Source organism: Triturus cristatus, chromosome 9 (genome assembly GCF_964204655.1).
Source record: "Triturus cristatus chromosome 9, aTriCri1.1, whole genome shotgun sequence".
Lineage (NCBI taxonomy): Eukaryota > Metazoa > Chordata > Amphibia > Caudata > Salamandridae > Triturus > Triturus cristatus.
This window is the reverse complement of record NC_140592.1, coordinates 304034291-304052730: the sequence shown is the minus strand read 5'-3', so window position 1 is coordinate 304052730 and position 18440 is coordinate 304034291. Positions and strand designations below refer to the sequence as shown.

The 18440-nt window shown below is 42.5% G+C and overlaps 1 long non-coding RNA gene across 1 annotated transcript in view; it reads left to right on the top strand.

Moving 5' to 3' along the window:
- LOC146797783 (uncharacterized) overlaps nucleotides 1–4718 on the top strand; it is a 28297-nt gene extending 23579 nt beyond the window's left edge. The window contains exon 2 of the long non-coding RNA XR_014968534.1: nucleotides 3454–4718. This is a non-coding gene — a long non-coding RNA (uncharacterized LOC146797783). The remainder of the gene's footprint in view (nucleotides 1–3453) is intronic.
- Nucleotides 4719–18440: the final 13722 nt, after the last annotated feature.

The following is an 18440-nucleotide window of genomic DNA, read 5'->3' as shown; positions in this document are numbered from 1 at the left end:
GCTGACCCTTGTATACCGGACAGAATTTTTACAGGTACCCATGACTAAGGCTGAAGTATCCATGGTACATTTCTGACACTGTCATATTGTATGTACTCTTTGGCATAAGGGTCTCACCCATGAACAAATGCTGACCTTGATGTAGTGGAAGTAATTTCTGACTTATGGCATTTGAAAACACTGTATCTCCTCCTAGGAAAGGTCAGGCAAACCTGGTGCACCATGAAAGTACTGGAATATTTGGTGAATGCCCTATAAGGGTAGGAGGAGTTTTAGCAAATGTTACCCCAAAAGTTACAAAACAATTTTCAGGGGAGAAGCCCATTCTCCTTAAACCACCTAAAAGAAATCTGTTAACTTGTTTTGTTTGCCGGAATGTGGGGGAAGTATCACACCCCTGCACTAGTGAGCAGTATTTACCGGGTGTAGAGAGGCCAATTTAAGAGTTGAGTGTGCACTGTCTCTGCAGAAAGGACAGGAGCAGAGATTTTGTAAAGAAATTAGAGCATTATCTATTCGTACAATGGATATAATTGATCACATTTAAAAAGTGGCTAAGCCTGTCACTCTCTTAACGGATCTGTAATTTTTCCCAATTTATAGTCAAAAGTGAGCTATGTGATCTGGGCTATCCCAGTAACTGTGAAACTGGCTCCCATGGCTTCGGGGAGCTGCAAGGGTGCACGCAGCTGCAGTTAGGAGAGCAAACTGAGACAGTACATTGATGCAGCAGAAAGGATCAGCATGAGGCATGTTGGGGCTGCAGCAACAGGCATGTCCGTTGGAGTACTGGGATGGAAGGGCAGAACCAATTGCTTATTCTTCATACCACACATATAAATGGAGAAGAAAAAAACTGCACAGAAGCCTTTGCAGCATTAATGTGGGTGACACACCCATTTTGAATGAGGGAACATCCTTAATGAAAACCTCTATTCGCCAATAGGATTAGCCTATCAATAAAAACATGGTCCACAATATAGTTAATGCACATGGTGAGCTTGCCATGATGCTTTAGGAATATTATTAGCCAATACTATTACCACATAGTAAAGAAGTCTTCCCATTGCAGACTTCCACATCATTATGTTTATTTTAGGAGACTGAACTCCCCTCAGGATCCAACATGAGTACGACAAGTTAGTCAAAGGCAGCAAACGCCTTCCGCCCAATCAAATAATATACTCAAGGTAACCAACATGTGTGCTTCTTAAAGCTCTTTTTCTGTTGATCACATATGGTCAGGTGACTGATGCGATGTGCATCCAGACCTAAAATATTTTACAACATCTCATTTTGTAAACTTAAACTGTACCTTCAGCCAACAATTGGTGAGGAACATTTTTCTGGACTAGCAAGGAGTTTAAGCCTAGGAACAGTGTAAAATCTACAAAACATATTTTTGTTTTACTATCAAGTTTGTCCAATATGTTTAAACTGCAGAATCTGTCACTTCTTTTTCCTCACATAATGGCTATGAGGTTAGCTCCGACCCCAATTCTGAAAATGCCTGTCCGGTTTCATTGCTGGAAGCAGGTCTGGCTTTAGGGCAGTGCGACCCGTGCAGCGGCACCTGTCGCTGACTTTGGTGGGGGGTGCTGTGTTTAAAAAATAACTTTTGGTTTAAAAGCACATGAACTTCCTTGTGCATCCAGCAGTTTTCAGGCAACAATAAAAATGTCAAGAAAACTCTGGTAATTATTGTTCCTACTGGCGAGAGATAGGAATTTTGTCTAGTGGCAGTTTAGACTCATCGTAAAGTAGCACGGAGGGTTAATGTGTCTGCTGCAAAGACTGTGTACCATGCAGATCACAGAACTGACTGTGAATGAACTAATAGAAGCACTATAAAAACAGTGGACATCAGAGAGAGGCTGTGGAGAGATGAGGTGCACTGTTGGGGAGTGGTAGTTAGGAAATTGATGAAGAAGGAGGTCATGGGTGAGCCGGTGCCAAAAAGACTGTCGCACCGGGTGCCACCAGTACTAGACCCAGCCCTGGCTGGTAGTGTTACTGCCCCCCCACCCCCTGAAGTACAGGTCTTGTTGCGCCTCTGGTTACATGGGCATAGGAACATCATAAAGTAACCTAAATGTGTTACATGTTTCAACTGGTGCTAACACATAATTATTAAAGCCCTTATTAGTGTGTTTCGAGATCCCACCTTCTCGTTTTATGCTCAGACATTTAGACTGCCCTGAGGTGCTATACATTTAATAGTGGTAGCTCTGAGGCAGAACACTACTGTTTTATTAGCTAGGATTAATGGTAGGGCGTATCATCTAGCGCTCACCCACAGGGTCGGTCTGACCTGTAGACAATCAGTTAGTTTCTGAAGGGCTAGTCTGGCAGATCAGTGTGTGAGCAGGTTTTTTTGGCTGTTTGCGGGCCTGATTTATGGTCTGATGGGCATGTTTTTATTGTTGACTTCTCCGAAATTAAAACAATCATTGCCTATAGCAAACACAAATGCACGCAGCCTTCCACACTTGCAAACACACTTATACGGAGTGTCTTTACAAGTTCAAAACTATCCCAATTTGCAAACATGGGTCACTTTTTTAGCTTTCTAGTTCACTCATGGGGGCCACCTTTATCTTGGTGCCCAGGCCTACTATCTGTCCACATTTGACCCTGCTCACACCATGCCCTTTGCTACTACCTAGGATGCACCAATGCTTAAAACAACACCCAAGTGGTGTCCCTGACTTGATGTTGAACCCCTTATTGATGTTCTTCTGCCACCTTAAACGTTTTACACAGTTTACTCTGTATGATTGGTGTTGCCCTTGTTGGAATTTTTAGAAAATTCTTTTTGACTCCCTTAGGAATTGTTTAGTTAGAATATTGCAGTATTATGCCTTTTTCTATTGATAACCTGAGGACTTCAGACATCTAACACAGGGTTATCTTTGTTCCAGGATTTTTTGTTTTGTGTTTCTATGAGTAGGGATGGTCCAGATCTTCTTTCTCTCTTACTCCTCTTTGTTTGAGTGGCCTATTTTATCCCACCACTTCCACGCATGTATTAGCGCCTCTTCGTACCCCAGATCCTGACTGTATCAACAAACGTGGGTCCTTGTGACATCATGGGCACTCACCCCCTTTTATTTACCACCATGTGAACTGCCCCAAACCTTCCCACAGATTTCATGCCCCTTAGCCACTTGTGATTGCCCCCTACCTCATGACTGATGGTGCAATTACCATCATGAATATAGATCATCTCCTTACACCAAAGGCATTGGTACCATCCCATCCCTTAGTTCTCCTGCCCTCCTCCTTCTCCCCTATGCGCCCAAGCCCCCTTGTACATAGTTGCTAGCATGCCTCTGTCCACATGTTCATTAATTCTACCCACAACCAAGCATTGCTTCTCTCTATGAGGGTGTGGGTAAAGGCTTGGATGTTGGATGCTGGTTGACATTGCTGTTTTCTCTCTTTCCTTGGCAGGTGCAGCGACACCATGCGTGGCTCTGAGCCTCTGGGTACCCTCTCACGATGGTACATCTATGCCATCCATGGCTACTTCTGCGAGGTGATGTTTACGGCGATATACGACTTCATCCTGACACGGGATTGGAAGTTTACTGGAGTGACCAGCATCTGGGCCCTCTTCATCTACGGCACGTTCATGTTGGTGGTAGAGAAGATGTACCTGCGACTCAAGGACCACAGTAGCACCTTCACCCGTTGCCTTCTCTACACCCTGTGGATTTACATGTGGGAATTCAGCACAGGCCTGGCCTTGAGGCAGTTCAACGCCTGCCCCTGGGACTACAGCCACTACAACTACCACTTCATGGGGCTCATCACACTGGAGTATGCCATCTTTTGGTTCCTTGGCGCCCTTCTCCTGGAGAAACTGGTTATATATCACATCCTGAGACTCCGCTTCGATGGGGACTGGGAGCCAGACTGCCCAGGCATCGAGTCCGTCCAGAAGACATTGAGGAGGGACACACAATTAAGTAAAGATAGATGATTGGTTGGCAGACTTCCCCAAGTCTAAAGATGAAGGAGCCATCCTATTGCTGGCTTGTTGACCAGATGTCCGTCTGCGCCCTTCTTGTTGCGACTCAGTGTTTGTCCTCCAGCAGAGCTTGAGCTTGGAACTGGAGACCCGACAGCATCGGCTGGAAGGTCCAGGCAGCATAGAGCAGGGCGTTGTTCAATGACTGAATTGTTGCCTGTTACTTCATGGTTTAATACTTGAGGAATATCAAGGTGCTTGTCTTCTACGACCTTATTGCTTTACAGGTCTCAGGTGGATCTGCTTTGGGAACTTTTCAGGGACTTTTTGGACCAGAGACTTGTCTTTGGTGTGTCAAGAAATCATTCACAAGGGGAGCTTAGTGGAAATCCAAGTGCACAGGCCACAAGGCCCCCTGATAGTGAAAAATATGAAGGACTTTAGTTGGACATTAGTTGTGCTAAGGCAGAAACTTTAGAACTTTGTCACAGAACAGTGCTGCTTACTTGAAACAGGAATTTGAAGATTAGTGTTTGGAATTTTATCGACTGTAGCTATGTACTCAAATTCTGTGAGAAGCACTGTCTCCTGTGACACATATGTAGCTCACTCAAGGGGCCCAAAAGCAAAGCTACTGGAATTATATAGCAGGGAAGGGCCAAATTATGCTGCAGTGTTGACCAAATTATGCTGCAATAAAAGCCAAATTATGCGGCATAAAGCTGCATATTTTGTGATAGTATTACTTCATTATTTTGTCATTTTTACACAGATTAACATAGGCGGGGCAAATATTTGACCTCTGTAATACCAGTTTAACAACCAAATATGGCAGTAAGCAACAGAAAGGGGACCAGACATCCTTTGGAAGGACCTTCCACTGTGCTGCAATAAGTGTTGCCGTGTTTTTAGTAACTTGTTATCCAACAAAGCTAGAAAGTTTTATTTTTGTTAAGAATATGCAGGCTATGATGGCTTATGTGGTTAAGGCTGCAAACTGATAATGATGCAAAATATACAGCGGCCGCGAAATCGCATAATTTCAGTGGCATTGCCCAAAAGCCATGTTTAGGTCAGGATAGACTCACGAACTGTGTGACCGCTGATGGTAGGATATTCCAGAGAGCCTCAGAGCCGCCCCATTACCATCAAAGGGCACCTTATAGTCAACTCCTTGGGCCATATCAAGCACAGGCATAGAAGTCACGTGGCTGTGGTGGAGCACCACCTCACACTTGTCGGTACTGGTGGCCACTAAGCGTGGCACTAAATTCTGAACGTGCAGTCCTAGTCTACCATTGTTTGTCGTTTCATTGTGTGATCCTGAGGCCTTTTCAGAGAAGCAAGGAGCGTGTAAACCTGCAGCAATAAAAATGTCAAGATAACTCTTGTGATTAATGTTCCTGCTAGAAAGAGAGCTCTATATTTGGTCTAGTGGCGGTTTTGACTCGCACGTAAAGTAGCGCAGAGGGTTAATATGCCTGCTGCAAAGAACAAATCTGTATTTTATGTGGATAGCTGAGTGGATTAATAAAGCCAGTCATTACCAGTGCTTTAAAATAAATTAAATGTATGTGAGAAAGGGGCTATGGAGAGATGAGGGGCTCTTTTTCCGGGTGTTAGTGAGGGAATCTGAGGAGGAGGTCATGGGGGGAGGAGGCACTAAATAAGATTGGCGCGCTGCGCCCCACCAGCGCTAAAGTCAGCCCTGCTCCTGTGTGACAGGTGACTTCATGAAAAGGCCTATGGAAGACTCCGTGAGTGCCTTGTGCCCAACCTGTGTGAAAATATGTGTTTTTCTTCCATTTAGGCTAAAACTAAAGCATTTCACTAAAGCACCTTTTGGGTATCTCCAAACATCAAAAGAACACCTGCCACTCATGGTTATTTGTTATATTAGGGCACGCAATGGAATGTTTAGGTACTGTTGACCGATCAGCTTGCATAGAAAGAGAGCACTAACTGGTAACAAAGCCTGCTTTTTTTTTTATATCTCTGACGCATATAATGTAATACTTTTTCACATAGCAATTGGCTTGTGACTCGTTGCACCACTGTGACTAAAAACTGTAGAAACTGACTTTCCTTAGTATGTATGTTTCCTAAAAGGACAACATTTATTGCCCCAGATGAGTTTTTGGGAAACCCTTGCTCATCAAAGTAACCCTGTCGCAGGGAATTGACCGCTACTGTGTTCAGAGAAAACTTTAAGGAGGTCACCTGTAGAGTATTCGGTCACCGGGTGAGTTTTGCTTAAGTGTGTATATGTAGTCAGTCACGTACAAAGGGCTGTTCTGGTGTGTGGGGTCACCGGTTCTTTATAGCTATCTGTGAACAAAGGTTGCCTGCTTGGATGTCACGTTGTCAAGTGGTCCCACGCCGCGTGACACCTTAAACCACGCTTGGCATTTCAGCCGGCGGAGCTCTGAGTGGATTTCTGAGCCTATAATTGCAATGTTACAGTAAAACTACAAGTCCCAGAATGCATCTTATTGGTTAAAGTGCAAGGAGTGGCAGACGTTTTTGCATCATATAAGAAGCTGCTTGGCAGGGAGGGGGGTGGAACTCTGAGCCCCAGAGGAGAGACTGCCCCTCTTGAAGGAAAGTATTTGCCTCAGAGAGAGCCCGTGTTTGGTGTAAACGAGAGACGTGGGGGCTCAGAAGTATCACGGGGTGTTGTGTGGAGTAGGTCGGTTTGTTTTAACGTTTCTTTCCAATCCAGTCACAGATGAGTCAACAGTAAACGCTGAGGAGGATGTGGGATACTTAACAACGCCCATCGCGATGCTCATCCCCCCGCCCCGCCTCCCTCTCACGAGGAGATCTCACTCAGGAGCTCTCGCTGCCTCGGGCTGTCCCAGTTCCTTCCTGGTGGCCTCACGGGTCACATGAGGACTCGACTGAGGACGCCTGCCTAGGCTTTAAAAACCCACCTGGCGAGTCCTGTGTGCAGTGAATAAACGGAGTAATGGATACATGAACCAACTTATTTATTGCGCTATCGTTCATCAGAACTTTCAGAAATCACCCAGCCCCCCCCCCCCTCTTATCTGCCCTGTCCCAGAATAGTGAAGGACAAGAAAGGAAGATGTCAAAGGGGCTTTCTTCGTCACTCTCAGTCATTTTGGAGACAAACCTGCAGTCCTTAATTTGAGCCGGTGGTTTCCGGTGCTTGGCACAGGCACCTAATTTTCAGCACCGGTACCTATGACAGTCTGTGACACACACGGTGGCGCTGTTTTTCTAATTCAGAGTTGAGCACAACAATAATTCAATATACAATAAGAATGACTAACACCTGCTGCCAAAAACATTCTTTTAACATTGAGGTCTTGAAATTGTCAGAATTATCACACTTGTAGGAGTGTGACTTATTGGTTGTGCTGTTACTGTAATTGACAGCGGCAATGGGCAGTGCTAGTGGAAGTGGCCTGCTGACTGGAGCCCTGGCACTTATGTTTTTTTTTTTTTTTTTACAAATTAAGCACTGGAGACTGTAGATGTGTGCAGAAATATACCAAAGATTCATGGGTGCTGATGCAAGCAGAGAAAAGGCCCATTTGACTGCTGTTGGAACAGTAAAATACAGCAATTATTTGGGTTCAATGGGTCCCTCAGGGCTCTGGACCCTGGTTCCACTGTACCTGCTGCACCACTGGTACCTACACCCCTGGGTGTTTACTGCCAGATTTCCACTTTGGAACTCAGGGACTGCTTTGTACACATACACCCTGCCTTACCTCTGCCTTGTACCTCTGCAATTTGCCTTTCAATCTTTTTTTTTCATTTCAAAAGAATTTTATTATTTTAAAAGCGCAAATATGACACATAAGATATAAACCAAAGTGATACAAATGATATCAGACAATAAGATAATAAATACATTAATATAAAATTAATTGGTAGAAGAACAATTCATTGTCATTCAATAATCTGCAGACATCAGATAAATAAATACTTAAGGAGGGAAGACCCAAAATGATGTCTGGCAAAGATATATATCAAAAGTATCACCTACAGATGGCAAATTAGGGAGAAGAGGAAAGAGAAGAAAGGAAGAAAGAAAAGACGGAAAGAGTAGGAAAGAGAAGAGAAAAGAAAAAGAGAGACAGAAAGAAGGAAAGGAAGAGGAGAGGATTTCCAGAGGAATCACCCAACACACAAGACAACACTAACCAGACAAATCAAAGGGATATTGTTCCACCACCCCGTCAGAGGCCAACTTCATGTATGAATCTAGGGCTTCCCATACAGCAGAGGAAATAGAAGGAGAAAGATGAGCATGGTCCACTGACGTATGAGCACTTCGTAGAAAGGAAACCCAAGCCCACCAGGTATGGTAAGAGACAGACGAAAAGGATTTCCACTCCATGAGAATTACTTTGACTGCAATAGTTAACAAGAGGTCCAACAACTGTAACTCCATGGGATCTAAAGGCAGAGGGACTGGGGCCGCCAACGGACCTAAGAGAATTAATGGAAGAGACAGTTGGAATTTGATGTTAAAGATGAGCATAAGGTGTTTGTGAACCAAATCCCAAAAGGGTTGGAGAAGGGAACAATCAAGGAACATATGTTGAAAGTCGCCAGGTAGAAGCCCACAACTCCAACATAAGTTGTCATATTTGAGAGTAAGTGAATACAGACGACTGGGAGTCCAGTGAAGAAGATTAATAGAGAAAAACTTAGACTGTGTTAGAGAGGGGGCAATTTTGTTACGAAGAGAAACTTTGCCAATATCTTGCCAGGTATCAGAAGAAATATGGGCAGTAACAGAATGATCAAAATGCTGTAACCATTTTTGCTGTGTGACAGTATGGGAAGAGAGTGTAGAGGACGATAAAAATTTATAAATCCGAGACGCAACATGACCAGTCCTAATCCAAAGCTGAAAGAGCGTAATCAGCGGGGAAGAAGGATGAAGGTGTACTTTAGCAAGTGCAACCTTAATCTTAAGAAAAGTATAAAAATCTAAATTAGATAAAGAAAAATGTTGAGCAAGAGATGAGAAAGGGGAAGGATCATTGTTGGACTCATAGAGATGTTTAACAAGTGAGACACCTTTCCCAGCCCAGTAAGACATCAACTCAGGGTCAATATTAAGTTTGATTTTAGAATTGCGCCAAATAGACGACCATCTAGTTTTATGTATTGGAACTGCTACCTTCTTATCAACCTTACGAACCGCAGCAATAGTGTCTAAAATAATAGAACGAGAAAATGGAATAGAAAGGGTGTTTGTGGTCAAAAAAGATGCAGTCGGAAGAGGGGAGGCCAGTTCCTGTTCTATTGTCAACCAAGCTGGAGCATGAGTAGATGGGGAAGAAAACCAAAGGGCACCCTGGGACGCCAGAAAAGCAGTTTGATACTTTCCCCAATCAGGAAAATTACAGCCCCCCATATCATAAGATTTCCGTAAAAATTTGTAAGCAATCCTAGCCCTTCTATCATTCCATAAAAATTTAGAAGTGAGCAGATCAAGTTCATGGAAGAAGGAATCAGAAAGCCTTACTGGAAGCATAGATGAAACAAAATTAATAATAGGAGTGATCATCATTTTTAGAGTCTGCATACGGCCCCACCAAGAAATATGCTTCGGAGACCAAATTTCCAAAAGACGTCTCACCTTAAGAATAGTTTGGGATTCATTATAAGAAGCCGTAGCATATAGGGTGGAACAAAAATAAATACCCAGATACTTTAAGTGTTGGGATTGCCATTTAAAGCCCGCCGAGCCCATATGAGAAGAGAAGCAGTAAGCATTTAAAGGAAACATCTCTGTCTTATCTTTGTTCAGAGTGTATCCTGAAACTTTTGAAAAAAGAGCAATCGTGTCCGAAATCGCAGGGATGGCCAGCGCAATATCATCAGAAAAAATGAGAACATCATCTGCATATGCCGCAGTTTTTATCTGATGAGACCCAAAAGAGAACCCTTTAATATCTGGATGCGAATCAATCATTCTGAGGAGAGGATCAATGGACAACAAAAATAGGAGAGGGGACAAAGGGCATCCTTGTCTAGTGCCCTGGCAAAGGTTAAAAAAGGAAGACGTAGCACCATTCACCCGTATATTAGCTCTAGGTCGGGAGTAAAGAGACATAACCATACGAATAAAGGAATCACCAAGATTGTGGGCACATAGGACCGCTCGTAGAAAAGGCCAAGAAACCTTATCAAAGGCCTTTTCAGCGTCAAGGGCCAAGGCTGCCGCCGGAAGCTTAGATCGTTTAGCGGCGCCAAGAATATGACAAAACGTACGTATATTATCCCGTGCAAGACGTCCCTTTACGAAACCTGTTTGGGAGGGATGAACCAAATGAGGAATAAAGGATTCTAATCGTTTAGCTAAAATTTTAGCAAAGATCTTGGCTTCCATGTTAAGGAGGGATATGGGGCGAAAATTTTTGGGATCTGCGTGATCCTTCCCTTCTTTGGGGATAACTACAATAGTAGCATCCGCCGCAGAACCAGACACAGAGCCATCCTTAATAAACGCATCAAAAACGGCTTGGAGTTTAGGGACAATCACGGGAGTAAAGGTTTTATAAAACGCAATAGGATATCCATCAGGACCAGGAGCTTTACCAGACCGAGTAGCTTTAATCGCGGAAATGATTTCATCAGCAGCAATCGGGCCATTTAATGATTGATTATCTTCCTCCGAAACAACTTTCAAAGGAACCGACTTCAAGAACTCCTGACATTGTTCAAAAGAAGCTTGAGCCGACGGGGTATATAAATTGTTATAAAAGTCGCGGAACACCTCCAGGATTTCTGTAGTTTGAAATTTTTTCCTACCAAGCTGGTCAGTAATAGAAGGAATTTGGAAAGTGTTACAAGAAGATTCCTGGAACTTTAAAGTGGCAGCAAGAATCTTGCCCGCACGATTTTTTAATAGCAGTCTCTTAGATTTCTGAGCCTGCAGGCCAATATGAGCTCTCCTAGTAACTATAGTATTATATGAATATTTTAGATTTTTAATAGATTGAAGGCAGGACTTGTTCTGAGAGTGGCGGAAAAGGGCTTCCTGACGTTTGATCTCATCTGCTAAGTCCGTGAGTTCCTTTTTAATGGCTGCGTTTCTCTTAGACATACATTTAATGACCTGACCACGAAAAGTACATTTGAAAGAGTCCCAGAGAACAACAGGGGAGCTGACAGACCCAACATTCTCAATAAAAAAAGTCTCAATGTCATTGGAAAACTCTCGCACCAAGGACTCATCATGTAAAATTTCTGTGTTGAGTCTCCACGAGCGAGCTCGTGCCCTAGGGACAAAGGAGGTAAGAGTAAATGTGACTGCGGCGTGGTCAGAGACTAAAATAGGGTGAATAAGCGGAGAAGAAGAAAATTGAACCAGAGAAGAATGAACCAAAAGATAATCAATGCGTGAAAAGGACGAATGAGGGGAAGAAAAAAAGGAAAAGTCATTACCAGTGGGATTATGAAGACGCCAAACATCCTGAAGATGGGTAAGAGAGCACATATTAGTCATTTGTTTGTGTGCTTTAGGGGGACGAAAGTTAAAGGCAGAATTCCTATCCAAGATAGGGTCCATTGGCAAGTTAAAGTCACCACCTACAATAAGATTACCAGAGTGAGGAGTATCCTCGAGCTTTTTGGTAATCGCAGTCCAAAAGGCCGGGTCATCCTTATTGGGGGCATAAATATTCATGACAAATAAGTCAGCATTACCATCGGACAACTTAGATAGTAACCAACGCCCCTCCGAATCCTGTTCAGAGGAAACGATAGATAAGCCAGAGTGTTTAGAAACTAAGGTAATTACTCCATTCCTTTTACCACAAGCATCTGAACCAGCAACATCAAAGACCCACTCTTTCTTCAGAAACAACGCCTCCTTGGCAGAGAGCTTTGTCTCCTGAAAAAGGACGAGATCCGAAGAAAGAGATTTACAGTAATCCAAAATCTTTGACCTTTTGACTGGATGATTTAACCCTTTCACATTAAGGGAAAGTATATTTAGTCCAGACATAGAACCATCATCAGGAAAAAAAGATAATCCATATGTGGCAAATGAAGCGCAACAACCAGGAGGGCTAACCAGCAGACATCAACAGCCAGCGCAACACAGGGTGAGACCAAAGAGGAGATCCGAAGAGAAGAAAGGAAAGAAGAGGAAAGAGAAGGCAGGAGAGTACAGAGAAAGAGAGAGGGAAGAGCCAATCCGGCAGGTCTGAAAAAGACCAAATTCATACAAGGGGGGACATGGAAGAAAGAGAGAGGGGCCAACAGGAGAAATAGCAACAACAGCATAAAAAGCCCCAGAGCAGTGCATAACCGGTTATACATTTAAAAGGAGAGCACTATCTAAAAGCTAAGAACCGGAGATAATTATCACTTATTAGAAGACAAAGCGAAATGAGAAACTGTAAAAGCAACACAATTGACCAAATTAATGTATATATAACAACTAAAATAAATCATAGAGAACGGTAGGAGCAGAAAAGAGAGAAAAAGAAAGCACAATCAGGCATTAAGAGCTAGTGGAAAGAGAACTAAGAGAGAACAATAGTATTAGGTAGAACCAGACCAAAGCGGACTCCAACAAAAGAAGAAGGACCATAATGAAGAGAAAAGAAGAAATACACTCTAAAGCATACTGTATGATATAATATGGGAAAAATCCGTGAAATATAATAAAAAACGGTATATAGCATCTTATCAATATAGCAATCAGTGAATCCCTATGGCAGTTAAATAAGAGGCCTAATACTATATATAAATATGTAAAATCTATATACAAACTCATAGATGACTTGGCATGAATAAATAAGGCCATATACACGCAAACTGGTAGAATAAATATGCTTGGCTAAGTAAGTACACATGTAGATAAGAGAGGCATAAATCTATCAAGAACAAAGCATCTCTAAAAACAAACTAACCTACTCGAAAAAAAAACGGTTAATGACACATTGTAATCAAATCACGCAAAGAGAAATTCAATAAAGTAGGTATCTATATGAAACAATATGGGAAAACTAATTGAAACATAATAAAAAACGGTAGGTAGCATCTTATCATATAACAGTCAGAGAAACCCTTATGGCAGCTAGATAAGAGACCTAATACTATATATAAATATGTAAAATCTATATACAAACTTAAAGATAACTGGCCATGAATAAATAAAGCCATATACACAGAAGCTGGCAAGATAAATATGCATGCCTAAGAAATTGAACATGTAGGTAAGATGGGCCTATGTCTGCCAAGTACAAAGCATCTATAAAAAACTAACCTACTCGAAAAAAAAAAAAAAAAACAAATAGTAACACACTGTAAACAAATCAATCAATGAAAAAAACACTGAAGTAGGTATAACTAGCAACTATATGAACGACCTATATTGACTCTAAGTATAGCCATAAATAAACACTTAATAAACATATATGAATAAAACACCTAGACAAACCAAGCAACAACACGAAGAGAAAGCAAAGGAACAAACAATGACCTACTCCATAAAGTACGAAATAACAAAAAACAAACCTGAAGCAAAAGGAACGACCACAACAGAATAAGATAAACCAAAATTCACCACAAAAATCGACGCTCATACCGAAGACACACCCCTGGAAGGAAAAGGACCGTGACCTGATACGTCGAAAGACAAACTGGGGAGGCAATGAATAACAGGACACTACGCGGACAAAAGTGAAGTCACGCCAACAAGAGAAATTACCACAAAAAATTGAAAGGTTTATACACTAAAACTAACAACACTAAAGACCAAAACACCATAACGATACTAAGGGAGCACCAAGAGACGACAAAAATACGTCAAGACCAATGGACATAGAGACCACTGCGCAGATCTAAAAGCAGCTAGACCTAATAGATCTGACAAAGACTAAAGACAATGCATTATGTGTAGCCGCCTCAGGTGCCAGAAGAACCAGGAGCATGTGAAGCCCCCGTTTGAAGATCCATTTGTAGCTCCATTTGATTATCCAGAAACGAGGCCAAATCCGCAGGTTCGTCAAAAATTCTGACACGACCCTTAAAAGTAATGCGGAATTTTGAGGGACCAGCAAAGGAGAAGGGAATATTCAGTTCAGACAAACGCTTCCGGAGATTAAGAAAGCCCTTCCTCCTCATCACCGTGTCTCTGGCAAAGTCTTGCGAAATTGAGATACGATGGCCATTCCAAGAGACAGCTCTAACCTTTCGCATATGCGCCAAAATCTGCTCTGTATGTTGGTGACGCAGCGGCTTAAAAATTATCGCTCTTGGTTGCGTAGCAGACTTGGGGCGAAAGGAGGGGACCCGGTGTGCCCGTTCCAGTTCAAAATCTTTGTGGAAAGAAATTTGTAGTGTTGCCGGAATCCATTGATAAAGAAACTCAATCATGGAAGATGCATCTTTCTCAGCATCTTCAGGAAGACCAAAAATACGCAGATTGGATCTACGATTACGATCCTCTTGTTCAGTGAGGTCTTTCCTCAATGCTGCCATAGAACGCTCTATCTGCGTGAAAGATCTAGAGTGCTTTTGCATGGTATCCTCTGCGCCACTAATCCGTGCTTCTGTACCTGAGACACGAAGGGAAAGGGCCTTGAAATCATTCCTGATGGCTAACACCTCCACTTGCAGTAAATCTGTATTAGTCTTAGTAGACTGCGCAATCTCATAAACCTCATTAAGGCGCGTCAGAATGGACTCAAGAGTCGAATTAGTGTCTTTAGGAGCAGACTCAGGTGTTGGGGATACCTGTTTGGACCTCTTAAGAGATGCTTTAGATTCCTTAACGTCTTTGGCATTCGGTGAAGGGGCCATATTTTCAGCCATAGGGCAGACCACCTCAGTAGAAACGAAATACACCTCCTCAGATAGAGTGAGAACAAGGAATGCCAGGGGTTGTAAAACCCTCAATGTGTGAGAGGAAAAATGGGCAGGAAGGAATCATACACTTGCATCAGACAGAGCCGGGCAGAAAAAAAAAAATCGCAGGCAATCCCAGTCAGAAAAAAACACCTCACGAAAAGAAGCATGTGCTACAGGCGCCAGTAGTCAAGCACCGACTACGAAAACCCCCAAGATCAAGGCAAGAACAAAAAAGTCTCACATAAGAAAGCGGCAGTGCGTTTGACGACAAGGAAAAGCCAAAAACCTCAAAAGGTTCACACAGTGGGTCTCTCAGCAATAGGCGATACAAAAAAAGAACAAAATAAGCTCAATAAAAGTGAAAAAACGTCACCAGCTCCTGAATGCCTCCATTCCTGACAGGAAAGACCAGTAGCGTCGTCTTGTAGAAGCGATAAAAAAACTCCCTCACAGAAGAAACAAAATGGCGGCCGTTCGTAAGAGCCTGAGGCGCACCTTAAAAATGCCGATAAATGGACTCCGGCCACTCTTTACCACCAGAAACCTCCTTCGTAGCGTGCACGGCAGCTTCCCATGCCAGATAACATCTTCTGCGCAGAGCGGGGCAATATTCAGCGACCGCAATGTCTCCGTCGGCCCTCTCTCTTTACGGAGCTCAAGCGCGATCCGCCATCTCGCAGCGGCGCGCAAGCCACGCCCCCTTGCCTTTCAATCTTTTATTTATTTTTAGAATCCGCTTTACCACGGTGCCCATGCACTATGTGCCTATGCTTCCATCAGTGGACTAAATTGCACTTTATTTTGACATTTTTTTTTGTATTAATTGCATTGTTTAAAATGTATATTTGATACAGGTCTTAAGGTCAGCACATTTTTGTGTCTGCCTCTTTCAAGCCAAGGATGGTTTCCTAGGACCAGGGCTTCACTTGGTAAACTTGTGTATTGGGGGCAGAGACATGGACCATCTCAGTCTGTAACTCCTAAGTCTTCCATTGGAGCAAGGTCACCTAATTGTTAGGGTTCCCATTAAAACATAGTCACTCGGGGGCTTATTTACAAGGCCCTTGCTCCGCCGGTGTGACACTTTTAACATGGGAAAAGGTGACGTACTGGCGGCGCGAGGGGCTTGTAAATAAGCCGTTCAATTGTGAGGGTTGGAGCCATTGGATCTAGGTCACCCCGACAGCTCCCCAGGACATTTGCACTAAACACCTCATCCCCATCCTTGTGTGGTGTTCATAACCATAAACTGTGAAAACTTGGTTGTTAATGCCTAGCATTGCTTTGAATGGAACTTGTTTACTTTTATGCTTCCTTCGCCATAGATTACATACTCGCCACTTCATACTCGGACCCAGGTTCACAAAAATTGAACTCTCCGTGGTGAGAACGTTTATTTCAAATACATTTTTTGCACAGGTCCGAAATATAATCTTTAATGTATTCCTATTCAAGTTTTCTCTATGCTTGTCAACAATAAAATTTAGTTGTTAAATGTTTTTACCTTTGTCTTCCATTTCTTTCTTGTGATTAAGTGTTTTTTCCTACCTGAGACTCTACAGTACTTTTCTGATGGATACATCTTCCCACAGATTCCTTGCCTTATTTATGTTCCTTCAAGGCACCAGGCTGCTGAAAACTTTTTTTCTAGAAATGGCACTCCATTTCCAACAGGTGGTTCCATGTGGCTTAACTTCTGGAAGTGACGACTCTGGAGACTCTATCATCACTCACTGAACAATTCTGGAAAAGTCTAAAGTTGTTTCTTTTAATCGAAGCATGTTTTTTTTATGTTCTATCAATGAAATATCATTTATTTTGTTTGTAAATGGACATTGTTTATTAAAAAAATAAATAAAATAAAGTAAATGGAACATTCTTAAAATTTAGTTTTTAAAATAAAGAAAAAGGTACGTAGGTTCATACGGTGAAATTGTTCCATTGTCACTTGTACCCATAATTAATCAAACTAATTCTGTCTATATTTTCCTTCTTTTTCTACTACTTGGCTCTGCCGGTCTCGGACTCTTCATTTCTCGCTCTCTCTTTCATTCTTCTTTTCTCTTATTCCACATCTCACTCGTCCCGTCTCTGTAGCTCTCTTAGGCTTTCTCATTTTCTCCCCTTCAGCCTCTCCCGTGCCCATTACTGCCCTCCTCTCTCTTACTGTCTATTGAATCTGACAGCCTCTCTCTTTCTTTGCTTCCCTCTCGCTCCTCTTCTTCTTTCTCTCTTTCTTCCTCAGTTTATGTCTTTCCCTTTCTCAATATATATTCTCCTCTCCTTTCTCTCTCTCTCTTTCTCTCTCTCACAGTGTCACCTCTTTCTTATGTCTCACCTCCTCTCCATGCTTCACCATCTCTCTTTGTCACTTTCTCCTTCCCTCTTTAGCTGTATTTTTCCCAGCCTTGTACTCTTCTACTTTCTGTATCTCTCTCTCCATCTCTCTCTCTCTCTCACTTCTTCTTCTTTGTACTTGGTCCATTACTTCCTATTCACCTCTATCTCTTTTTGTTCCTCCAAACCCCCTCTTTCTCTCCCCTCTAATCACACTTTTCTGTGCCCCCTTTTCCCTCTTGGCCTTCTTTCTGCTCTCTGCCTCGCTCTCTTCATCTGTCTGTACATTGCACTCTCTCTGTGGTCTTCACTTTCCTGAAGTGTCTGTGGGGCAGATGTAGAAAGCCTTTTTGTGGCCACAAAGAGTCCTATTTGCAAACCGCAAAAAGGCCTTTTCTTATGTAAAAAACTAAATTGCGGTTCAGTACTATGAAACCAAATCACAGTTTTGGTTTGCAAGCAAATAGCGATTCAGTGTTTGGAAAGGGCGCGTTTTGAGCGTCCCTTTCAAATACTGACTAAGGTTGATATGTATTAATGTTTTGCGACTGAATTTCGATCTCAAAACAATTAATCTTTTACTACCTCCTCAAATAAGGTTTTAAGCCATTCACAAACGGGAAGGGATCCCCAGGAGACCCCTTTCCCCTTGTAAATGTAATTATTTTTTTTTAAGAGTGGTTGATGATCTACCGTTTACTCTTAAAGAATGAAACTTAAACTTTTAATCTTTTTGTATTATTCGAACGCATCCTATTTTCTTTTTAGGAAAACGGGTTGCATTTAAAAAAAATACTTTATTTAAAAGCAGTCACAGACATGGTGGTCTGCTGACCTCATCTAGCCGCCATCCCTATGACGACTGTGAGTCTTAGTGTGTCGCAATTTGCAACCTACCTCATGAATATTCATGAGGTAGGTCGGATTGCGACGTACTAGGAATTGGTAACTTGGGAACCATCATGTTAGTGCATAGGTCGGTTCGCAAATTACCACACTGTTTACAAAAGTATTTTGCAACCAGTTCTTAGTATATCTAGACCTAAATGTGACACAGAGGTAGTTTGTAAGAAACTCCATAACGAAACAAACAAGTAAGTCCCACGAGGTCATGGGAGTGTTCAGGTACCTTGGATGAAAGTGTGGTAAAACAATCCATAATTGGAACTCCTTCCTCATTTTGAGTGTCCTCAGGCCTACCCATGGCTCCTTGCACAATATGGCTGCTTGAGAGCTGGGGAGGAAGCTGCTAAACTGCACTTTCCTAATCAGACAC